This window comes from Microcaecilia unicolor, chromosome 2 (assembly GCF_901765095.1).
Source record: "Microcaecilia unicolor chromosome 2, aMicUni1.1, whole genome shotgun sequence".
In the NCBI taxonomy this organism is placed as follows: Eukaryota; Metazoa; Chordata; class Amphibia; order Gymnophiona; family Siphonopidae; genus Microcaecilia; species Microcaecilia unicolor.
The window spans coordinates 314,373,701-314,400,064 of NC_044032.1; positions in this window are offsets into that span (position 1 = coordinate 314,373,701).

Consider the following 26,364-nt stretch of genomic DNA (forward strand, 5'->3'; position numbering starts at 1 on the left):
GTACCGGGTGGGGGGTGGGGTCATCAAACCCCTGACTGATAAGGTGCAGGGTATCAGGGATTCCCCCTACCCACCAATAAAAAGCAATTGCGTAGCTTTCTAGGGCTCATAGGGTATTATAGGCGATTTATCCCTAGATTTGCAGAGATTTCGAGCTCATTGACAGACATGCTCAAGAAGGCCCACCCCAATACCTTAGTATGGGGAGAGAAAAGGAAACAGGACTTTAACACTCTTCAAAATATCTTATGTAAGGAACCCGTTTTGAAAGGGGTATATTTTGGGAAACCCTTTCTGCTACAGACGGATGCCTCCGAAATGGGGTTGGGGGCGGTCTTATCCCAGGAGTTTGGGCAGGAGGAACACCCAGTCTTGTTTTTAAGTAGAAAATTAACACCTATTAAGTGGGTAGTGGAAGCCTTGAAGTATTACTAGCAGAGCCGTCCATTTACCCTTATTACAGATCATGCCCCTCTAAAATGGTTGCAGCAGATGCGGGGGCACAACAGCCGCCTTACTAGGTGGTATCTAGCCCTACAGGCCTTTTCTTTTACCGTACAGGACCGAGCAGGGAGGCTCCATGGGAATGCTGATGCCCTATCACGAATTGCAGACTCTACGGAAAAGCCGCTGTGGGCTTCCGAGAGTCGCAATTTCTTGAGGGAGGGGGTGTGTGACAAGGCAAGCCCCAGAGATTCCCCAGTGAAGCAGTTGAGCCCAGAACTACGGGTCCCAGAAGTCCTTGCAAGAATGAGAGAAGAGAGTAGTCCTAAAAAGATGGAATGGATTCCCAGCCCCAGCAGGGGGAGCAATGGCTCGAGGCAGGGTGAGCCTGTTACTCCCTTCCCCACTAGAGGGAGAGGGAAGGATGAAACTCAGTTTCTCTGGCTTCGTCATCAGTATATAATTCCCCCCAGCTGTGAGAAGGGGAGAGCAGATTTCCTGGAGGCTCTCAGTCACCAGGAGAGAGGGATTCCATGGAGTATGTGGAGGAAGGAAGTAGTCTGCCACTAGAGCTGCCCAAGGGAGAGGTGCCAGCTACCATGGAGTGGGAGAATTCAAAGGTTGCCCTGCCCAGCACATGAAGGCAGCGGAGGAGGCCACACCGGGCGTGGTGCTGAGAGGTGGGAGAAACTGCCAACCCTGCTCCTTACAGGGTTCCCTCTGTGCTGTGAAAAGGCAGGTGATTTGTGGTATTGGTTTGATGTACAAAGACTGTCCATGAAGATCTGTGTGAGTGGGCTCCAGAGGAGTAGCCTAGTGGTTAGTGCGGTGGACTGTGATCCTGGGGAACTGGGTTTGATTCCCACTGCAGCTCCTTGTGAGTCTGGGCAAGTCACTTAACCCTCCATTGCCCCAGCTATCTGTGTGAGTGGGTTCCAGAGATGCTTTCCTGCTATTGTGTGATTTGGTTTCAGTTAAGCTTTCCGGCTACTGTGTGAGCATGTTCTTGAGACACATTCTAGCTATTGTCTGAGTGGTTTCCTGCCTGAAGCTCTGTCTACATTGTAGGGAGACTCTCCTTTATCCTTCCTACTTGGAGGCACCCCTTGCTGGTGGAACTGCCTTACTTCTGCTATAGTACTCCTGCTCCTGTCAAGTCTCTTCCTTGTTTCTGGGAGGTAGCTCAGTTTGCCAGTGCTACTCTACCTGGTGCTCCATCTGCCACAGTTGGTTCTCCGACTGTGGCCCAAGGGCTCACAACTTGGATAATGACAGCATAGCACCAATGTTTCACTTAAGCTGGTGACACTACTGACCAAAATTTGCCCTTGTCTACAGTGCTCATACTGCAAGATTGACCCAAAGATGGATGTGCAAAAGCAAAAGTTGCTTTGGGTGCCACAATCATTTGAGCTGGCCCTGGTGATTGGACACAGGTGGGATCTATTTAACTTATTGTGGGCTTTGTTAAGGCAGTTTTTGGAAACAGAGCTAATATGGGAGCTTATAACAAAGATTGTGAAGATTATGCAATAAAAATATTTTGTTTTCTGATTCTTAATTGCTTTTTCGTATACTTCTGTAATTGTTGAAAATAGACTAGGTTGTGTAGATCAGTGAAACAAACTTGTTTTCTGCATTCTGAATTGAATTTTTAGACAGCAGAATATGAAAAATGTATAAGGGTACGACAAATTTTATAAGCCACTGTAGCATATTGTATAAATCTAAGTAAATGTTATATACTAGTAAAAAAGGCCCATTCCTGACACAAATGAAACGGGCGCTAGCAAGGTTTTCCTTGGAGTGTGTATGTTTGAGAGAGTGTGTGTGAGAGTGACTGTGAGAGAGAGAGAGAGAGTGAATTTGCTAAATAGATACTTCTGTTCTGTTTCCACAGAAGAAAATCCTGGAGAAGGACCACGATGGACTGCAAAAAGTACAAATGAGATTGAAGTGGATAGAGCACCGTTCACAGAAGAGAGTGTGTATGAACAACTTGAAAAGCTAAAGGTGGACAAAGCCATGGGACCGGATGGGATCCACCCTAGGATATTGAGGGAGCTCAGAGAGGTTCTGGCGGGTCCTCTTAAAGATTTGTTTAATAAATCCTTGGAGACGGGAGAGGTTCCGAGGGATTGGAGATCGGCGGATGTGGTCCCTCTTCACAAAAGTGGTGATAGGGAAGAAGCTGGAAACTACAGACTGGTAAGCCTCACTTCGGTTATTGGAAAAGTAATGGAAGCGATGCTGAAGGAAAGGATAGTGAATTTCCTGGAAGCCAATAAGTTGCAAGATCCGAGACAACATGGATTTACCAAAGGGAAATCGTGCCAAACGAACCTCATTGAGTTCTTTGATTGGGTGACAGGAGAATTGAATCAGGGACGAGCTATGGACGTAATCTACTTAGATTTCAGCAAAGCTTTTGACACGGTTCCCCACAGGAGGCTCTTAAATAAACTGGATGGGCTGAAGATAGGACCCAAAGTGGTGAACTGGATTAGGAACTGGTTGACGGACAGACGCCAGAGGGTGGTGGTGAATGGATTTCGCTCGGAGGAGCGAAAGGTAAATAGTGGAGTGCCTCAAGGATCGGTGCTGGGGCCGATTCTGTTCAATATATTTGTGAGTGACATTGCCAAAGGGTTAGAAGGTAAAGTTTGCCTATTTGCGGATGATACTAAGATCTGTAACAGAGTGGACACTCCGGAGGGAGTGGAAAACATGAAAAAGGACCTACGGAAGCTAGAAGAATGGTCTAAGGTTTGGCAATTAAAATTCAATGCGAAGAAATTCAAAGTAGAAATCCACGGGAGACGTATGTGTTAGGCGGGTAGAGTCTGATAGGTACGGGCGGAGAGAGGGATCTTGGGGTGATAGTATCTGAGGATTTGAAGGCGACAAAACAGTGTGACAAGGCGGTGGCCGTAGCAAGGAGGTTGTTAGGCTGTATAAAGAGAGGTGTGACCAGCAGAAGAAAGGGGGTGTTGATGCCCCTGTATAAGTCATTGGTGAGGCCCCACCTGGAGTATTGTGTTCAGTTTTGGAGGCCGTATCTTGTTAAGGATGTAAAAAGAATTGAAGCGGTGCAAAGAAAAGCTACGAGAATGGTATGGGATTTGCGTTACAAGACGTATGAGGAGAGACTTGCTGAACTAAACATGTATACTCTGGAGGAAAGGAGAAACAGGGGTGATATGATACAGACGTTCAAATATTTGAAAGGTATTAATCCGCAAACGAACCTTTTCCGGAGATGGGAAGGTGGTAGAACGAGAGGACCCAAGAAAAATGTCAGGAAGTATTTTTTCACGGAGAGAGTAGTGGATGCTTGGAATGCCCTCCCGCGGGAGGTGGTGGAAATGAAAACGGTAACGGAATTCAAACATGCGTGGGATAAGCATAAAGGAATCCTGTGCCGAAGGAATGGATCCTCAGGAGCTTAGTCAAGATCGGGAGGTGGGGCTGGTGGTTGGGAGGCGGGGATAGGGCTGGGGCAGACTTATACGGTCTGTGCCAGAGCCGGTGGTGGGAAGTGGGACTGGTGGTTGGGAGGCGGGGATAGTGCTGGACAGACTTGTACGGTCTGTGCCAGAGCCGGTGGTTGGGAGGCAGGGCTGGTGGGTGGGAGGTGAGGATAGTGCTGGGCAGACTTATACGGTCTGTGCCTGTGCCAGAGCCGGTGGTTGGGAGGTGGGGCTGGTGGTTGGGAGGCGGGGATAGTGCTGGGCAGACTTATACGGTCTGTGCCCTGAAGAGCACAGGTACAAATCAAAGTAGGGTATACACAAAAAGCAGCAAATATGAGTTATCTTGTTGGGCAGACTGGATGGACCATGCAGGTCTTTTTCTGCCGTCATCTACTATGTAACTATATGTAACTATGAATGTGTGAGTGTGTGTGTGTGTGTGACAGAGAGAGAGTGAGACTGGGTGCGATTATGTCTGTCAGTTCCAGGATCCCCCCTCCCTCCCTCGTCCCTCCCTCCCTCCCAGTTCCAGGATCGTCATCCCTCCCTTCCAGTTCCAGCACCCCTCTCTACGAATTTTAGAAGTCATCTTCACTTACGAAGTCGGGGTTACGACGGCCGTCAGTAGCGGTAAAAGGCGTGCAGGCTCGGCCCTTCTCTCTCAGCTCTGGTCCCGCCCTCATTTCCTGTTTCCGCAAGGGCGGGACCAGAGCTGAGAGAGAGAGAAGGGCCGAGTCTGCTCGCCTTTTACCGCTGCTGCCGGCCGCCGTAAACCCGACTTGGTAAGTGAAGATGACTTTTAAAATTCGGAGGGAGGGGGCCCGGAACTGGAAGGGAGGGAGGGACGACAACACCCTCATGCATGTGACGTCGCATTCCGTTGCCTGGCAACTCTGCAGTGTTCCCTTCCAGTGATTGGTAACTGCTGTTTGTGACAAATCCGGAAGTACGTGATGTCAATTCAGGAGATAGATACAGCAGGAGCACGAATGCTTCAAGGCTTCACTTTCAGGGAGTCAGCTTCAGAACGTTGGAGGTGCTTTTTATTATATAGGATATAGTGATAAGGCAGGTAAACATGACCATAGAAGCAGCCAATCCCAGAACTACCATACCCAGAATCCCTTGGGAGACTGAAGGAGAGCGGTGGACCCCAAAACATGGAAGGGATCTTAAACATTAGCAGAAATGGAAGTAACTCCAGCAAATGGGGGTCAGTTACTCCAGCTACCAGCAGAGGGAGCAGCAGTGAAGAAGCCCAATTTCTGTGGGACAACAGATGCAGGTCAATACTAGACAACATTGCCCCAATTCAAACCAGAACCTCACACAGAAAGAACTCAATACCATGGTTCAATGAAGAACTGAAAAATCTTAAAATGCAAGTTAGAAGGTTAGAACGAGCGTGGAATAAAAAGAAAGACGACCCCACACTTAACGCCTGGAAACAACTTTGAAGAAAATATAAATATACCATAAGACAAACTAAAAGACTATATTATAAAAAGGAAATTGGACCAAACTACAAGGACACACACAAACTCTTCCAACTCGTAAATAAACTAATAGAGACCACACCAGTCACAAACAACAGCAAAGACACACCAGGAGCCGATAGCCTCGCGAAGTACTTCAAGGAGAAAATCGTACAACTGCGACTCAAAATACCTGCCAGCCCCATTGACTACGCTGTATTCCTAGACTGTCTGGACCCAGACCCTGGAGTATACCCAGCAGATAGAACTTGGACCGAATTCGAGATACTATCGGAGGATCTCACCTCCCAAACGCTTAAAAGATTTGCCAAATCTCATTGCAAACTAGACATATGCCCAAACAACCTTATGACATCGGCCCCTCAACAATTTATAATAGACCTAACGAAACATGTGAACTTTATGCTACAAAATGGACTCTTCCCAAAGGAGAAAGGAAACATTCTACTCACCCCCATACCCAAAGATGCAAAGAAAAATGCTAGTGAACTAACCAACTATAGGCCAGTAGCATCCATTCCCTTAATAACCAAAATAACAGAAGGGATGGTGACCAAACAACTCACAAACTATTTAAACAAGTTCTCAATATTACACGACTCCCAGTCAGGATTTCGGTCTAACTACAGTACTGAATCAGTACTAGTTACGCTCACGACTAAATTCAAACAAATGATTGCAACCGGCAAGAACATACTACTTCTACAATTCGACATGTCTAGCGCCTTTGACATGGTTGATCACGAAATTCTACTATTCATCCTCGAATACTTCGGTATTGGAGGCAACGTTCTCAACTGGTTCAAGGGGTTCCTAACCACATGCTCATATCAAGTGACATCAAATTCGATTACATCAGCCACATGGACACCTGAATGCGGAGTTCCCCTTTCACCGACCTTATTCAACCTAATGATGATACCCTTGGCCAAACGACTATCAAACCAAAACCTCAATCCATACATATACGCTGATGACGTAACTATCTACATCTCATTTAAACAAGACTTAAAGGAAATTTCCAACGACATCAACCAAAGTCTTCATATCATGCATTCATGGGCAGATGCATTCCAGCTGAAACTTAATGCAGAAAAAACCCAATGCCTAATACTCACCTCTCAACACAACACGAACAAATATACCACCATCAACACATCAAAACTGAACCTACCAATTTCGGACACCCTAAAAATTCTCTGAGTTACCGTTGATAGGCACCTAACACTTGAAAGTTATGTGAAAAACACAACCAAAAAAATGTTTCACTCAATGTGGAAATTAAAAAGAATAAGACCATTCTTCCCAAGGACCGTCTTCCGTAATCTGGTACAATCATTGGTACTCAGCTATCTAGACTACTGCAATGCACTCTATGCTGGCTGCAAAGAGCAAATACTCAAAAAACTCCAGACAGCCCAGAACACAGCAGCCAGACTCATATTCGAAAAATCTAAATATGAAAGTGCTAAACCCCTACGTGAGAAGCTACACTGGCTCCCACTCAAAGAACGTATCGCGTTCAAGGTGTGTACCCTAGTTCACAAAATCATCCATGGTGATGCCCCAGCCTACAGGTCAGACCTGATAGACCTACCACCCAGGAACGCTAAAAAATCATCTCGCACATTTCTTAATCTTCATTTCCCCAACTGTAAAGGTCTAAAATATAAACTAATGCACGCATCAACCTTTTCCTATATGAGCACACAATTCTGGAACGCGCTGCCGCGCAACCTAAAAACAATCCATGAACTAACCAGCTTCCGCACACTACTGAAGACCCATCTCTTCAACAAGACATATCACAAAGATCAACACATGTGAAATCCTCCACATGTATCCAAAACTGTCTTATAATGTTTTCTTGTTTTATTACTAATATGCTTCATCATTATCATGTAACCCAAAACCCTCTGTAATACCAAATGTTTACTCTCTTCTTGTATCCACTATTCATGATGTATTGTAAGCCACATTGAGCCTGCAAAGAGGTAGGATAATGTGGGATACAAATGCAACAAATAAATAAATAAAATATATAATTCCTCCCAGCTGTGAGGAGGAGAGGGCAGATCTCCTAAAAGCTCTAAGAAGTGTGGGAGACATAGGCAGTCGGTGGCCCAACTGTTTGGGGAGGCTAAAGGGGGTGGGGTTAGGGGTAGGGCTTACATCCATAATTGTAAACACACAGAAAAAAAATAAGTACAACATCCCAAATGTGAAAAGTTACAAGCACCACCCTAATTAGTGAGATTGAAGGTTAGCAAGTGAAAGTTTTCTTGCAGTGTATTTGGTATATAATTTTGTCATGGTGGAGAAGAGACTGAGTCCCAAGGAAGGGCTGCTGGTTATTGACAAGAAATGCTTCTATGTGCATGTAAAAATGGATTTATATATCATAAATGACATATCATATTTTAAACTCAATTATTTCAAGCACTTACCATCACGAAATCACATAAACATCTATGGAACAATTCGACATCATATCCTCCAAAATATTCTAAAATCATGTCTGATGTTATGACAAACAAACTAAAATTAAATTAAAGTGTTGATGTCACTTCAGTAAGGCCAACACACAATCCTTCAACTGCAAAACACTATGCACAAACAGCCTTTTAGGGTGGAAAGCGTTCACAATGAGCTCTTTTATTAATGACCAGACAGAGATAAGAGTTTTCAATTTTGGCACAGTGTAAGTCATCACAAGAACAAAATGGACTGCATTAGGGGCTTATAGCCCATTTAGTTATGTTTAAACAAAAGAGATCTGCATGAAACAAAATATTTATTTTTATTTTGACTTATAATCCCCCCCCCCTCTCTCTCTCTCTCTGCCCCAATCCAACATTGCCCCACTGTCTTGCCCCTCCTCCCTGTTCAGCAAAGGCAAAATATAAGAAAACCAATGGACTGCTTTAGGGGCTTATAGCCCATCTGCATGAAACAAAATATTATTTTTATTTTGACTTATAAACCCTCTCTCTCTCTCTCTCTCTCTGCCCCAATCCAACATTGCCCCAATGTCTTGTCTCCCCTCTCAGTTAAGCAAAGCAATAAATAAGAGACCCAAATACTCCTCCCCCTCAACATTTACCCACTTCTTCGGCACTTGCTCGATCTGCTGTTGCCTCCGCTCCCTCCCTGTCTCAGTCGGTAACTGACTGTAAATAGTGGAGCCATGTGCTGCAACACTCAGGCAGGCTCACAGTCACAGCGAGGCTCTGCCACCGGAACGGAAGGGCAGCAGGAAGTGCATCTCAGTTACAGGGGGAGGTTTTGTAATTGTTCTGACGACGAACTTCTTTCCTGCACCAAATTTGAGAAGGAGGCAGGGGAAGGTAATGGTTGGGCTAAGCCTCCCCAAGCCTCTTATACGGGGCGCCTATGGAGGGAGAGGAGAAGTCTGTGGAGAGATAACTGAACCTATGGAATATGTGGAGGAGGAAAAGGACCTGCCTCCAGAACTTCTTGGCTTAGAGGAGCAAGCCAGCATGGACTGGGAAGATACAAAAGCCAACCTTTCCAGCGCTTAAAGGCAGTTGTGGGAGGCCACAGGAGTTTGTTACTGTGGAGTGGGAGTTGAACTGCCAGCCCTGCTTGCTGCAGGGCTGCTGGAGTGCTACAGGAGGAAAGGTGAAATGCTCATGGTTTTTTATTATTTGAGTTTTTGAACTGAACTTTACTTAAGCATTTGAACTAAACTTTACTTAAGTTTTTGAGCTGAACTTTAATTGAACCTTTGAACTGAGTGGGTTTTTTGGGGGTTTGATGGTGTTCGGTGGAACTGGTGCTGCACTGGAACCCTGTGCCCTGAACTGGATTTCCTGTTACAACCCTAGAACAGAAGTGAGGACCCCTTTAAAATATATATATTTACTAAAGACATCCCAGATGCCTGAGTGGTCATGGAACCCCAGAAAATACCCAAGAAGCACAAGCCCAGAAGTCAGGTTTCCTAGGTCTGCATCATAGGGAATATACAGCTGACTGGTGGGTGAGCATCAAGACTTCTCAAAGCATGGAACAGGAAACACTGGCTCAGGACGCCATACCTCATGGGCACCAAAAGTCTGCCTCACCAGCTGTCTTGCAGCAGCCAACTCTTTGCTCTTTCAGCTAGCAGCAGCATTTCTCACCCCTCCAACATATCTCATTTATCTCCCTCCGGGTTTGGCAACCCCCCTCTCTTAGGCCACCCCCACTGGTCTACTTTTAAATGGGCTTTTTTCCCTATCTAGCACTAGCAGTGGAAGTGTTTCATGTAAGTCTGCATGCTAGCCCTGACATCTTTCTTCTGCCATGTCCCACCCCATTTGATACAACCTCCTATTGTGGAGGGGCATGGCAAATGGAAGATGCCAGGGCTGCCACGGACAGCATTATGTGAAATGTTATCACTGCCGGTGCTCAGGAAGAGAAACACCCATTTAAAGGTAGACCGAGGGAGGTGTCGGACCACGAGTGGGAGTTAGTTTGAGAGAGAGGAGGAGATACCCAAGCATAAAGAAAAGGGAGAGAGACATGCTGGACAATGGAGGGGGGGGGGGGGAGGAAAGAGATAAGAGAGATGTTGGACTTGTGGACAGAGGGAAGGGAAGAGGGGAGGAGAGATGTTGGATCCAGTCCTAGAGGAGAGAGGGAGGGAGATATGCTGGACAATGGGAGGGAGGAAGAAGAAATATTGAACTCCAGGGTGGAGGGGTGAGGGATGAAGAGGGAGAAATGTTGGACCTGGTCCCAGAGGTGGAGAGAGAAGGAGAGGGAAGGAGAGATGCTGGAAAATGGGAGGGAGAATGGAGAGATGTTGGACCATGGGGTGAAAGGGGTGGGGAGAGATGTTGGACCTAGGGATGGAGGGGAGAGAGGGAGGGAAAATATGGAGAGATGTTGGACCTGGGGGAAGAGGGGAGGGAGGGAAGATGCTGATATGAAGGGAACATAAGGAAGCTATTGGACATGGGGGGGGGGGAAACAGTTGCTGGATTGAGGAGGCATTGTTAAGGGAGATGTTGGACAATGAGGACACAAGGAGACGGAGGGAAGATCTTGGGCACAGAGAGGGGAATGAGGACATGGGGAGAGATGAGAAGAAATTACTTATGCCAGATATATGGAGAAATCAGGAGAGAAAGTGCAGATAGACACATGGGAAGTGGGAGTTGGGAGATAGAGAGGAAATTCTGGAAATAGGACAATATAAGGAGATGGAAGAAAGATATGGGACATGATGTGAGGCATATGAAGATGGAGTGGATATTGAACATGGGGCAAAGGAGATGGGGTACATAGATTGAAGGGAAATGTTGGACATGGGAAGCATTTGGAGACAGAGGGATATAAGCAGAAAGGGGAAATGTTGGACACAGAGGCATAGGAAAATGGATAGGATATGCAGGACATTGGGAGGTAGAAGGAGTGTGGATGCTAGATACAGGAGGTTGGAATTGAGAGACAGAGGGGATTTAGGAGGTGTAGGAGGAGAGAAAGTAGGGGAGATGCTGGATAAAGGGAGAGGAGAGAGAGATATGCTGGATATAGGGAGAGGATAGAGAGCGATGCAGAACACAGGGAAAAAAGAGAGAAAGAACGAAAGAGGAGAGGGAGAGAGAGATTTCAAAATAGGAAATATGCTAAATAGAACAGAATAAGGTGCAGATTTTGGACAGGAGGGAGAGATGCTGGAGAAAATGAGAAAGACATGACAGAAGAGAAGTATCAGATGGACTGGAGCCCATGGAAAGAGAGTTAAGAGAAGACAGGAAAGCAGAAACCAGAGACTCAGACCAACATTACTAGAAACATAAAATAGCCAAACAATAAAGGTAGAAAAAATATTTTCAATTTGGTGATTGGAATGTGTTGATTTTCTAAATTTAAATCTGCTAATTTTATATTTTGCATAGTATAGGAGGAATTGCATCTCCTATCTCTCTGGTGTTGTACTGCATGCGGAGTGTGGTGTCTTGGAGGCACAGTTTAATTTTTGTGCATATATTTCCATTTTAAATTTGTGATCAATTATTCTGTACTCTCTGAGGGTCTATCTTTATTTTAAGTGTGTGACTGAGACCAGGTATTCTGTTAGCGTGGAAATTACTACTACTACTACTACTATTTAGCATTTCTATAGCGCTACAAAGCATACGCAGTGCTGCACAAACATAGAAGAAAGACAGTCCCTGCTCAAAGAGCTTACAATCTAATAGACAAAAAATAAATAAGTAAGCAAATCAAATCAATTAATGTGAACGGGAAGGAAGAGAGGAGGGTAGGTGGAGGCGAGTGGTTACAAGTGGTTACGAGTCAAAAGCAATGTTAAAGAGGTGGGCTTTCAGTCTAGATTTAAGGTGGCCAAGGATGGGGCAAGACGTAGGGGCTCAGGAAGTTTATTCCAGGCGTAGGGTGCAGCGAGACAGAAGGCGCGAAGTCTGGAGTTGGCAGTAGTGGAGAAGGGAACAGATAAGAAGGATTTATCCATGGAGCGGAGTGCACGGGAAGGGGTGTAGGGATGTTTAGTAATCTAACTTAGTTTTCCCAGAGGGTGTATTGATGTTCTAGAGCAGTAATTCCCAAACCTGTCCTGGGGGAACCCCTGCCAGTCAGGTTTTCAAGATATCCACAATGAATATTCATGAGATCAGTTTACATACACTGCCTTCTTGGTATGCAAATCTATCTCATGCATATTCATTGTGGATATCCTGAAAACCTGACTGACTGAGGTTTCCCCAAGACAGTTTGGGAAATCACTGTTCTAGAGCTTTCTTTGAAACAGTGCAGCTGAACCTTAGCAGCAGGTTCAAGCTTTGTTCTCTTCTATGGCAGGTTGAACTCCCTAGTGGCACTATCTTTTAAGAAGGCAGCCATCAGGCAAGAACAAGTGGGGACTGATCCTGCTCTTGTTGCCCCACCCCCCACTACTACTACTATTACTTATCATTTCTATAGTACTACTAGACGTACATAGTGCTGTACACTTGAACATGAACAGACAGTCCCTGCTCGACAGAGCTTACAATCTTATTAGGACAGACAAATAGGACAAATAAGAGATAAGGGAATTACTAAGGCGGGAATGATAAAATGAGGGTACTGACAAGTGAGTAAGGGTTAGGAGTTAAAAGCATCATCAAAAAGGTGAGCTTTTAGCCTAGATTTGAAGACAGCCAGAGAAGGAGCTTGACGTACCGGCTCAGGAAGTCTATTCCAGGCATATGGTGCAGCAAGATAAAAGGAACGGAGTCTCTAGAGTTAGCGGTGGAGGAGAAGGGTGCAGATAAGAGAGATTCCTGGGGAGGAGTGTAGGGAGAGATGAGAGTGGAGAGGTACTGAGGAGCTGCAGGGTGAATGCACTTGTAAGTCAATAAGAGGAGTTTGAACTGTATGTGGAAATGGATAGGGAACCAGTGAAGTGACTTGAGGAGAGGGCTAATATGAGCATAGCAACACTGGTGGAATATAAATCGTGCAGCAGAATTTTGAACAGATTGAAGAGGAGAGAAATGGCTAAGTGGGAGACCTGTAAGAAGCAATTTGCAATAGTCTAAGCGAGAGGTGATAAGAGTGTGGATAACGGTTCTGGTAGTGTGCTCAGAAAGGAAAGAGCAAATTTTGGTGATATAGAGAAAGAAACGACAGGTTTTAGCAGTCTGCTAAATATGTGCAGAGAAGGAGAGAGAGAGGAGTCAAAGATGACCCCAAGGTTACGATCTGTTGAAATAGGGAGGATGAGAATGTTATCCACAGAAATAGAGAATGGGGACGAGGAGAGGTGGTTTAGGGGAAAGATAAGAAGCTCAGTCTTGGTCATGTTTAGTTTCAGATGGCGGTGAGACATCTGAAACTAAACATGACCACGGATCCCTGAAGTATGTTGGGGTTATGCAGGTGGACTGACTTGCTAAAAGGGAGCTGATGTGGGAGTGTGTCAATGTGGGCAGGGGGTTTGTACCAATGTGGAGGAGCACTTATGCAGGAGGGCATGCGCGTAGATTGGGTGGGGGAGGGGGGCATTGCCCCCCCCAGACGATGTCGACGGCGACTTAGTCTTGTCGCAACGGCGAACTGGCGGGCGAGGCGCCACTGCCAGTAGTAAAAGCAGCAATCAGGAAGCAGGTAAGGGCATAGCCACGGGCGGGGCCTGAAGTGCGGTATCGCTCTCCTCCTCCTCACTCCATGACCCGCTCTGCTCCTGCACGTCTTTAAACTTCGAGCAGCAGCATCAATAATGTAAGCGCTGCCTTCGGCCAGCCCCGGAAGCCTTCTCTGGACAGTGTCCCGCCTCCTCATGGAGTGAGGAGGAGAGAGCGATACCGCACTAGTTCGGGGGGGGGGGGGGAGCGATGTCAGCCAGCCAGACCAAAGGGAAGGGGGGGGGGAGAGAGGAGGATGTGATGGCATTATCTAAGAGGAAGAGGGGGTGGAGACTGCAATGGCAGACCTAAGGGGAAAGGGTGGTGGGAGAGAGGAAGGCAAGCATGGCAGGGGAATGGGAAAAGGGGTTGGAGAAAGGAGTGACATTGATGGTAGTCTAGATCTAAGAGAAGCAAGAAGGGAGGGAAGAGAAAGGTGGGATTGCATGAGGGAGAGGAGACTGGGAAAAGGCTGGATCAGGGGAGGGGGGAGAACAAGATGCAGTATTATGAAGCAGGGGAGAGAGATACTGGCCCTGGGTTTGGAGTGCAGGAGAAAGGGAGAAAGAAGGGTGAAGAACATGATGGGGACACAGAGCAAATGCTGAACATGGGGGAATAGAGACAGAGACACAGAGGGGAGGTTATGGATAGGAAAGAGAGGGAGTAAGAGGGAATGACAGTGAACATGGAGAGAAAAAAGTCAAATAGAGAGGAGATAGGCAGAAGATGGATATGGATGGGGAACAGAGAGTGGAGAGAGAAAGATGGCGAGAAGGGGAGATGCTGGAATGCATCATATAAAAAGGAGAGAGGGAGGCACATGCTGGAAAGAAGGGAAAGAAAAGGCAGGCAGTGGATGGAAGGGGCAGAGAAAGCTGGCAGACACCATATGGAAAGGGGGAGAGGGCAGACAGTGGATGGAAGGGGCAGAGAAAGCAGACACTGGACGAAAGGGAGAGAGAAAGAGAGCAGATGCTGGATGGAAGGGAGAGAGTGAAGAGAAGACAAGGAAAGCAGAAACCAGAGGCGACAAAGGTAGAAAAAAGATTGATTTATTTGCTTTACAATAAAGTGGTATTGTGGCTGTGGTTTTACACAGAAAATGAAAATAAGGTGATCTTTTTGTTGGACTAATTTTAATACATTTTTGACTAACTTTCAGAGACCAAAACCTCCATCCTTAGGACAGGACCGTACCAGCAGTATACTGTACTGACCTGAGGACGGAGGTTTTGGCCTCTGAAAGCTAATTGAAAAATGTATTAGTCCAATAAAATGATATTATCTTATTTTTTGTTTTATTTCTATTTGTTAATTTGTAAAGTGGTGATTGGTATTTGTCAGTTTTTCAAATTTATGTCTGCTATCTTTATATTTTGCACATTACTAGGGGTCATGCATCACAGTTTCTATGGTGTTGCATTGTATGTGGGATCTGGCCTCTTGAGGGTTCAGTTTAATTTTAGTTTGTGGTTACTTATTCTATACTTGGAGGGGACAGGGGAGAAAGGAAATTTGCTGGATATGGATGGAGGGAGGAGAGGGCAGGGGAGAATGGAGAGTTGCTGGATATGGATGGATGAATGGAGGGGGCAGGGGACAGAGGACATTTGCTGGATATGGGTGGATGGAGGACAGGGCAGGGGAGAATGGAGAATTGCTGGACAGATGGATGGAGGGGAGAGAAGTCAGGAAGGAGATGCACATGGATGGAGGGGAGGGAAGAGAGGAGAAGCTAGACATGGATGGAGTGGAGGGCAGGGAAGAGAGGAGAAATGCTGGACAAGGATGGAGGGAAGGAAAGACAAAGGAAGTAGATGCACATTGATGGAGGGGAGTGAGGAGAAATGCTGGATATGGATGGAGGGCAAACTGCTGAGTTTAAAGGCTGGTTTGGAACACGTTGAGGGCAGATACTGAAACTCGAGGAAGGATAGGGACAGGGCTACAGATGGTAGACAGGACGCCTAAGGACACAGGAGGATGGTGGACATGGTGAGAGAAAAAATATCAAATGGAAAAAAGACACTGCATAAAACAGAAGACACTGAGATCAAAGTGAATAGAAAAACTAAATGATCAGACAACAAAGGTAGGAAAAAGTATTTTATTCAGAATTTATTAATTGGAATATGTATGCTTTTTGAAATGTGCATCTGTGATATTTTGCATGTAAGTTTCAATTTTTCTGGTATTGCTGCATGCTGAGTCTGACTTCTTGAGTTAACTTTCTATTTCAGTATTTTGCATTCATATTTTTTGATTTCTAGTTCCTTGTGTCATGTCTGTTGTGTCATGTGTTTTTCATGTGTGATCAAGGTGCAGTATTCTGCTAGCATGTAGTATTTGCAGCCCTTTTTGTTTTGCTTTTTTTTCATGAGGTAGTGTATTGGTGTTTTAGAGCCTGGTGCAATTACAGTTCTGCCTTTTCACGCATAAGGTTGTAGCTCGTCCTGTCCTTGGAATTAGTGCTGTTATGGTTTAGTAAGGTTATGAGTGTGCTTTTGCACAAGTTTGTGTATAGCGTTTTGCAGCGGAGAGATTGTGTGTTGGCCTTACTGAGGTGGCACCAAAACATCAGAAAGGGTGTAGAGCCTAAATCATGACACACTATCTCTTGAAGGATCTACATATAGAGCCTATGCATTTCTAAGGTCAACACTGGCATGGTATGGGAAAGGGGGTGGGGAAATACTACTGGAGAGGAAGAGGGAGTGCTGGGTAAGGAGGAAAGAAGGAAGGGAGAAAGAGCTGGCTTGATATCTCATACATATTCATTATGGTTATTCCCAAAAAAAGCCAGCTCTTTTTCCCTTCCTTCCTTCCTCCATATTAGCATATTCATTTGCATACATATATGCAAATGAATATGCTAATATGCCCCGCCTCATCCTTTGCCCCCCCCCCCCCAAATGAAACAGTCAAACTACGCCCATGCAGGAGGGGGATGCCTAAGCAAAAGTTTGCTCAGGGTGCCGTGGAGGGGAATAATCGAACTGCGCCGGCAAAATACATGGCCGCTGATGTATTTTAGCGGCGCCGCAAACAGCTGGCCAGACCTGTATTTTCGACAAAGATGGCCGGCCATCTTTTATTTCGATAATACGGTTGCAGCCAGCCAAATGCATTGGATTTGGCCGGGGTTTGAGATGGCCGGCTTCGTTTTTTAGCGATAATGGAAAGTTATGTCAGCCATCTCAAACCCCGGCCAAATTCAAGGCATTTGGCCGTGGGAGGAGCCAGCATTTTTAGTGCACTGGCCCCCCCTGACATGCCAGGACACCAACCGGGCTCCCTAGGGGTCACTGCGGTGGACTTCAGAAAAGCTCCCACTTGCATAGCTCCCTTACTTTGGGAGCTGAGCCCCCCACCCCCCCCCCAAAAAAAAAACCACTACCCACAAATGTACTGCACCCACTAAAACTGCTCCAGGGACCTGCATACAGCCTCTAGGACTTATTGCTGCTGTATAACTTTGACACAGCAGTTCATACCTGAAGACTAATCTCTCTGAAAAAGTCCTTTCTTGAAATAAGCACATTTACTCACAGTTAACTGCAGATCAGAGGTTGTGCCCCACTGGCAAAGAGTCCCCTGGTACTAAGATTAACAGTAGGTCAGAGCTGGCACAATGGTGTACAATGCCCTCTTTCAGCACCATTCAAGGTAAGAACTACGTTCTCTGACGTGGGTAACACAGGAAAGGGATCTAAAACTGTCTTACAAAAATGGCTACTACCGCATGGACTACAACAGGAAACAAAACAGGGCACACTCTGACCCAGTTAGCAGGGGGAAAAGCACCATGGGAGTAGAGCCCAGTACCCTACACCCACCACAATGCATTGCTGATGTGACTCTGCAGTGCACCTAACAGAAAAGGTGTCACACTTACCCGAGAGCCAAATCACAACCAGGGAAAGGCTGTCAGAGGATAGAACACATTCTGCTGTCATGGAGGTGGGTACGGCATTTGAGGCTGGCATACAGGCTGGCAAAAAAGGTTTTTATTTTTATTTTTTTAGTATGGGAGGGGGTTGGTGACCACTGGGGGAGTATGGGGAGGTCATCTCCCATTTTCTCCAGTGGTCATCTGGTGAGTTGGGGCACCTTTTTGAGGCTTGGTCGTGAAAATTAAAGGACTAAGTAAACCCGGCGAAATACTGCTTGACTCCGTTTTTTTCCCATTATCAGCGAAAGCTGACTATCTGGTAGCCACGCCCATACCCGCCCATGTCCCGCCTTCGCTTTGCTGCCGACACGCCCCTTTGAACTTTCGCCAGTGAGGCGACGGGAAAGTGGCGATGCTGTCAAAAAAAAGCAGCTTTCGATTATACCGATTTCGCCGCTTTTCCGAGATTGCCGGCCATCTCCCGATTTGTGTCGGGAAATGGCCGGCGATCACTTTCGATTATGAGCTGGATAGTCTCTTGAGCCGGTCATGATGATCATACTTGATTTCTAATACATTTGATGACTACGTTCTTTGGCAACTGACAAGAACTTGATGCTGCTAAGACAGAATGGTTTGAATTCTATATTACTGATTTCATTAATATAGCAGATGCATATATACAGGCCTAAAACAGCTTGACTGTGGCCTTCTCATAGGGAAAAGCTTTGGTGTATATATCAACATTATTGAGTCCTATTTGAAACCCCTAAGAAAATTTTCTCAGACTTGAATGTTATTTTGGTTTAAAGGTGAGGCTGGTAAGAGGAATGTATTTCATTTCTAACACAAAGATAACGCTTGAGATGGCAGCTTAACATGCTTATTCACTGCTTTCACCAGGGAAGTGGAATAAAAAGACACATCCACTTGATCTGTCACTGAGTGTATATTTGGACAGTTAAAATGTAGGTCTGATGTTTGGATAAATTAGGAGGCATTCTATATCTAAGACAGCAAAACAAATGGAATACAATTTTCACATCTATTACTTTGGCCTCCTCTATCCTGCTGCATGCATGCATCTCTACAATGTGCACACTTCTAGCTGGGTTAAAGAGGCACTCTCAGCGGGTCAGCCTTGATTCCATTCTGATGGGCCCATGCAGAAAACTGGCCGCATGATTAACATTGGCATTATATAGTTTTAGTTTGGGATAGAAATGCAGGAAGGGTTTCAGCACAGATGTTAACTCATGCAGAAACCTTTACCACAGACCGCATTAAAATGCATTTAAATGTATGTTTATGCAGTCATTTATTATCCACAGCCATGCTAAAAAAAAAAAAAAAGTTAACCTGCGTGTTGTGCTAGGAAAAGTTGCACCAGGTCCAGGGCAGCGTAGGAGGGTTAGTTGAAATAGGTGGGTGTCATTCCAACCTGACCACCCTACCCCAAGCCTAATGACCTCCCTTCCTCCCTCTCCCCATCCACTAATAGGAAAAGATAAAATACTTCTCTGGTGGTCTAGTGGGCTCCCCCACTCCCCCTGCCAAACATCAACATAAATGCCCTGATGGTTTAAAGGACCCCTCCCTCTCTTCCTAGCATTGAGCAGCACTCCCCCCAGGACCCCCTCCCCCCCAGAACCGTATCTGAAAACAAGCAGGAGAGGTACCCACTTGCTCCTGCTTCTGGCGATGCCCTCTTCAAAATAGCGGCTCCCTGCACCACACAGCACATCCTGGGATGCACTAGGTGGGGCTAGTCTATCACATAAAAGAAATTTTCCCTTATACAGTAGACTGATGGAAATGGGAAGACTACTTTTTAAACAAATAGGAGGAAATATTTTTTCACTCAATGAATACTTAAGTTCTGTAACTTATTGCCAGAGGATGTGGTAACAGTAATTGGCATATCTGGGTTTATAAAATGTTTGGCTAAGTTCCTGGAGGAAAAGCTCATAGTCTGCTATTGAGATAGACATAGGGGAAGCCACTTCTTGCCCTGGGATTGGTAGCATGGGTTTCTGCCAAGTACTTTTGACCTGGATTGGCCACTATTGGAAGCAGGATACTGGGATAGATGGACCATTGGTCTGACCTAGTATGGCTATTCTTACATTATGTTCTTAGAGAAGTAAATGTATGAAGTGGAGTGGAGTTACATAGGCTGGAGAGGGAAAAGGAAGAATGAAATCTAGCTAAAAATAGATAAAAAGGCAGACAAAAGAAATGGGTGGGGGTTGGGGGGGGGGAAGATGAAAGAGAGCAATGAAGGAAAGAAGACAGGGGGAGTGAAGAAACAGAAAATGGTCTTATGCAAAAATAAAAGGACATTCTAAAGAGTAATCAAGATCAACCCAAATGGAAGAAAGTAAAATGTGACCACCTAGAGATTTTTTCATGTTCAAAAATGTTTGCACTGTAATACTACCATTATTTAAAAAAAAAAAACCCACACAGGGTACCAGCTTACTGTTAATGATGTCACAGTGAGGTACATTTTCATAAACAATAATTTCAATTTGAATGATTTGTATTTGATAATATGTTAATTTACAGATAATTTATTTTAAAAGCATTTTGAATTGGAACCGCAATAAATGGCAAGGTGTCGTTAGCAGAGAAAATGAGAATTCTGTAAATGAGAAAACTGCAAATAACAGTAGGGGGTTACTTTTTTTTTGCTTCACCTGTGTATTGTGACAGATACAGATGGTGCCCTGTCTTTGAGTTACCACAAGAGGGAGCTCTGGCTCTCTGATTTTCTTAGTTAAGGCTAATGTAGAAAGGGAAATGGAATTTCTTCTTTAAGATCTGGCAGGCACAGGATCTGCCTAGGTAGAATAGGGTCATAGCCCTTTAAGAGAAGAAAGTGTGTGTGTGGGGGGGGGGGGGGGGGGATGCAAACGACTAAGCCCCAGGAAGCCTTACTAGGTCCAAAAGGTTTTGGAGGTCAGAAATGGCCTTCCATTTAGAAAGTTCTGTCCTATGCCAGAACAGAGCTGGAAGGAGGATCCTAGAAGGGGAGACAAGCTCCAATAGGTGGAACAGTTGAAAGGAAAGGAAGGGAAGGGTTTGAAGGTAGTAGAAGAAGAATGAGGAGGAAGAAGAAGAGGCTCAGGACTAGGACCACCATCCACTGCCTACTGGAGAAGAACAGGACCCAGAAGGCCTGGGGGGGGGGGGGGGGGGGGGTGGAACTGGATTTAAGGAAGTACAAAACATGAAGGAGGTACTTAACTTTAATGTCTTAACTATATATTTTGAACTTTATTTTGAGTTGGACTAACAGCTCCCCAGGACCGTATGATCACATTGAGGTTGGTCTTATCCAGGGTGTGGTAGCTGTTGGACTGTACTCCTAAGAGTTTGGTCCAGAAAGGAGTCAGTCCAGGTTTGGAGTGTGAAGGAAGAAAAGCTGACTAAAGAAACCCCCCTGAAATAGTGTCTAAGAGTTTGAATGGATTAATTTGCATAAGCCCAAGAATTTAAGAATAGCCTATTTGATGTAAGTTTGCCTGATGCTGCAACAGAGACTTGGAGCACTGAGCAGCAAGGGTGCTGGGCGTTCCTAAGTCAGATCAGAAGTTTCTGGTGGAAGAAGAGTCCAGTGGAGTGAGGAAGAGAAACTCACCCTGAGTGAATGGTGCGCATGAAAGAGGGACTACTGATGCTGCTTTGAGCTAAAAATACAGTCTCTTAGCATTTTCTTAGAAGTCGGGTTCTGTCTATTATACTGAAGGGCTCATTACCAGCCTAATTTTCTGCAAACCTGAAAAGGAAAAGTCCAAGCTGTCCTGAAACACTGGGGGGTCTCAGAACCTCATTACAATATTAAACAACATAAATCTCCACCCTTCCCCCTCGTCACTAGCTGAGCACCTATTCAGCAAGATTGGTGGTTGTAGTGTATCAAATGTTGCTGACAGATCCATTGAAATGCAAAGAACTGGTACGTTTCTCTTCAAACACATATAAAAATGGTCCATCATTGCCACCAATAAGGTCTCTGTTCTGCTGCTTCACCCGCAAATTTGGTGGCAGGGCACCTAAAGGCTATTCTATACCAACATACTTAACTTACAAAGCACATAAAATCAAGGCAGTGCTTAAATGAGTGTGACATGGGTGGGGCTCTCAGTTTATTTTATTACATATGATTTACCACCCATCGCCAAATGGCAGCTGGGCACTTAACAATAAAAGCTCAGAGAAGCAGGGGAGGAGAAGGAAAAGGTGTAGAGTAATTAGAGGGAAAGGGCAAGGTGGTTAGATAGTCTGAAGGTCCAGAAGGAAAGGCTTGATTGAAAAGCCAGAATTTGATAAGTTACTTGTATTACTTACAGAATACTGGCTGATGTAACTGTAGGCGTATAAATGTTAGGTGTGCTGATGCTTGGTTATGTTAGAATTCTATAACGGCATCTGGGCAGCTAGGGGCCATTATATAATGGACTTCTACTACACATCCTTGGGCAACTACATTTATTTATTTATGCATTATTGTATCCCACTGTTAACCAAAAACAGGTTTTGGTTCAAAGTGGCTTAAAATTTACATTTTGGTGGAGTTACAATAGTGTTGTACAATGTTGAGAGAGCATCTATAGTTCATGGGTAGCTGTACAATTGTCAGTGTCTGGCAGTGAAGAGAGGAGGAGAGTGTGCCAAGGCAGAGGAAGGAAGAGAAGGCATAGGCAGTGGAATGGGGTGGACCACAGGGACCATGTACACAGTATCAGAATCACATTGGTGAGGGGTGGAATGGGGCAGAGGAGCAGAGACAACGCTTCAAGATGTTCTGTTACCCCTGAAGAAGAGTGCCAGAAGGGAGGAGGAAAAGAGAGAGAGGGAGAGAGAAGCAGGAAGGTGAGAGGGTGTGACAGAAAATGGAGAACAAGAGAGAGAGAGAAATATGTGCCAGGATGAGGAGGAAGGGCAAGAAGAGAGAGCGAGAAAGAGGGGGAGTGTGTGCTGGGGAGGGGGAAGATGAGAGACAGGAGAGATAAGAGGGGAGTCTATGAGGAGTGAGAAGGAAAGAGATAAAGGAGAGAGAGAAGGTGGAGGTAAGAGATGGAAAAAGCAAGAGAAGAGAAAGACAGGATGAAGGAGAAAAGAGAGATGAAAGTGCAAGAATTGCTGAAAGAAGGGTGAGGAGGAGAGATGTGTGGGAAGGGCCAGAAGTGGAGGTTATAGAAAGAGAAAAAGGGTGGGATGGAGGAAGAGATGAGTGAAACAGGTGAAAGATGAGGGAATTACGAAGAGGTGGGGGAAGAAGAATGTGTGTGGGAAGGTGAGGAGCAAGGTGCATGGGCAGGAGGGGGAGAAGTGAATGGAAGAGTATAGGTGGGATAAAGGGAAACAAAAGGAAAATGTGAAAATAAAAGAATTGGAACCCATAACATAAACTAAAAAAAAGATAAGAGGATGAGAAAATCTAAAGGAAATACTAAACGAATAATATAAGAAAAACGTAGAAGTCATGGGGAGAGGAAATGTAGAAAAAATAAAATAATAAAGAAATACAAAAGTTGAAAATATGTTCTCTGAGGGCAAGCAGGCCATATTATTCTCACGTATAACTTTAAAAGTACATACTAGCGTCCCTACTGCTCATGAGCAAGTGCTTTTCCGCATGGCATGAGAACATGGGACCAACAGTCTCTTCACCTGCCCTGAGGAGAGATTGCATTGTCCATTGCTCCTCATGGCGTCTGGTGTGTGAGTAAATTTTTGAGTATTTTTCATTGCCTTCCCAGCAGAATTTTCTTCCTGCTCTATTTTGGTTTTCCCTTTGGGATTTTTTTCTCCCTTCCTTTATTGCTTCAGTCATGTTTTTCCCCACTTTAAAATTTCCTTTTCTCACACTCTGCAAGCCCTCTTAGGCCTGAGTTTCGGTCGGGAGATTTCCCTGTCTCTTTTCTAGTGCTTTGCCCATTTTTGAAGTCACCATTGAGTCGTTTGATTTGGCCATGGCTGTTTTTCTTTCAATGTCATCAAAGGTTCCCAGTAGCTTCAAGCGCTGTTCTCGGTGCAATCGGACCATCTTTGGAATAGACTCTCATTCTTGATGTCTCCAGTGTTTGGGGCCTGAACATACTCCTAGCTGTCTTCTTTGCATATGCAGAAAAGAATCCAGCTGTCTAGAGAGGCTAAAAAAGAGAAAATTTGTGGAGCTCAGTCTGAATCGTTGACATCAGCATTGGCATCAACTTTGGTGCTTGCACTGGCATTGGATGCATCGGTCCTCATGATTGCTAGACCCATATCTGACACTGGGAGTGGGCATGCATTGAGCAGGTCTCCACCTGCCTCGATGCTGGCCGCTATGCAGAGCCCCCAGGGCCAGTCAACATTGGACCTGACACTAAGGACACATGGGGATTCAACAACATCCTCATCAGCACCAATGAGTGTTGATGCTCGGCATCGGGCAAAGGCCAAGAAGCACAAGCATCAATCCCCTTCGATGTAAGGTGTAGGGAGCACTGGGGCATAATGAGTTCCGGTCCCCGACAGTTTCATAAGCTGCCTCTGAACCAACACCCCAGCCTTTCCCAATGGTGGCCTTTGATGAGCACAACCAGGACATGCTCCATGAGCACCTGGCAGGGCTTATCCAGCAGAGTGCATCGGCATCTGGGGTGCTTGCCATGCCTCTTTCTGCTGCCCTGCAAGGCCTTCAGCCAACGGTAAGGTCTCCGATGCTGCTGCCATGTGTGGTTGCTGTGTCAACAGCCACCTTTGCTGGCACCCATTCGATGTTGATGGAGGAAGTTTCACCAGAGTGGAGCCTACACCTCGATGTCCTTCCAGACAAGAACAAAGTTCCTCTCTCTCAAGACAGGCTTGGTCTCAGCCCTCCCATGAGGAGTTCTTTGCTGACACCAATGAGGAGTGCTCACGGACGTCTGATGAGGACCCTAGGTACTTCTCAGAGGAGGAGTCCTATGGTATCCCAGCTGACCCCTTTCCTTCCCTGCTTTTGTCAGGGAAATGAGGCTTCTATTCCAATGCAGTTGGAGACAGAGGATGAACCTAGGGCTGAGATGTTCAAGGTCCTGGACTATGATTCTCCTCCTAGAGAGGCTGTGACAGTCCCAGTTCACAAGTTACTGCGAGATGTTCAAGTGAAGAACTGGGAGTCCCCTCTGTCAGTTCCTGTCCTCCTAAAGAGTTCTCCTGGTTTTAATAGGCCCCAGTTGCCTCATCACTATTTGGTGGTGGAATCCGCTCTGAAAAGGGCCAGGAGGAATTGTAGGTTATTGATAATGACAGAATAATGAACAAAAAAACTTTCTGCCACAGCATTATCAGATAGCCTCCAGAAGGCACAACAGGGACTATTTCAGTCTTAGGGGAAAAAAAAGAACAAATATTATTAACTAGTTTTCATTGCATACAACTCTTTTTTCATAATTTAAAACTGAAACTTTCTCTAGAGGTAAAAACTTAACAGCCAAGAACAATAAAAAGTATAGTAGCGGGGCTCAAACTTTGTCCTAAAAGAGAATTATTTTCTGTTCTTTGGCTGCTGGAGAGGTAGCACTACTAATGACATGAATTAGGTGTTAATTAAGGTGTGAGGAAGTAGAATAGTTGCAAAGGTTACTAAGGGCAATCTGATTACTGGGTTAGCTTCCCCTTAGAAATAAATCTATACAGAGGTCCCACTTAACTTTCTTTCTGAGAAGTTCTGAGAGAAGAGGGCATCTCTCTGGGTAAATGAACATTATTTTGCTCTGTGTTTTGGTAACTTAAAGATTGGGGTTTAAAAGAGGAATTGTAGGTTATTGATAAAGACAGAATTTTTTTTAAAAAAGCTAATTTTATTGACTAGTCTCCATACCCATTCTACCATAGTTTTAAAACTTGAATTTTCTGCCACAGCATTAATAAATAGTCTATAGAAGGCACATCAGGGCCTAGTTCCGTCTTCATCATTTATAGTCAATTATTCTAATTAGGATAAGAGGAGAAGCAAACACTAAAGAAATTACACATTATACCATATAATCTTAAGGCTCTTTTTATTAATTTAATATCCTTAGTACCTTAAGATTTAATTAAACAACTGTATAATACTAAGATGCAGACAGCAATCCAGCAACGAGAGGGGTGCTATCTAGTCTTTGCATTGTATGATTACCTCCCAGTTAGTGAGAGGTAATATGCGTGTGCTCAATGCAAAGAACTCCTAGCTCTTAGAGAATGAGTCTGTTCTCTCGAGGCTAGAATAGCAGTCTTGGAGGAGCTGAGGGAGACCGAGAGGTACATAGAGAAAGCCTACAGGGATGTTGTAGAGAAGTCCCACCTCCAGACTGGCTGTGCTGCCTTGGAGGAGAGAGGTCTAAAAGTAGACCATCACCCTGGTGAAGTTGGAAGTAATTCTGTAGCCAGGACCAGCCCACCAGGTAATGCAATATCCTCTTGCACTGAGGATGTGTCTCCAGGAGCTTTTGCCCAGGACAGAAAGGTCAGGATGGCTGTTATAGTCGATGATTCGATTATTAGGCATGTAGATAGCTTGGTGGCTGGTGGACGTGAGGATCGCCTGGTCACTTGCCTGCCTGGTGTGAAGGTGGGAGAGAATTTCTGGAAGACAAATTTAGGCTCCTAGGTAGAAAGCTGAAATCCAGATCCTCCAGGGTAGCATTTTCAGAAATGCACCCCGTTCCATGCGTAGAACCCAAGAGACAGGCAGAGATCTGAGATCTCAAAGCGTAATTGAGATGATGGTACAAGGATAAAGGATTTAGATTTGTTAGGAACTGGGCAAATTCTGGGGAAGCGGAGTCTGGATGCTGGCACTAACATTTAAAAAGGAGTAAAGCAACTTTAAAAACTAAAATTGGGGGGGCGGGGGGAGGGGAACCAACAGTTGCCCAGGTGCACATGGTTCAGTG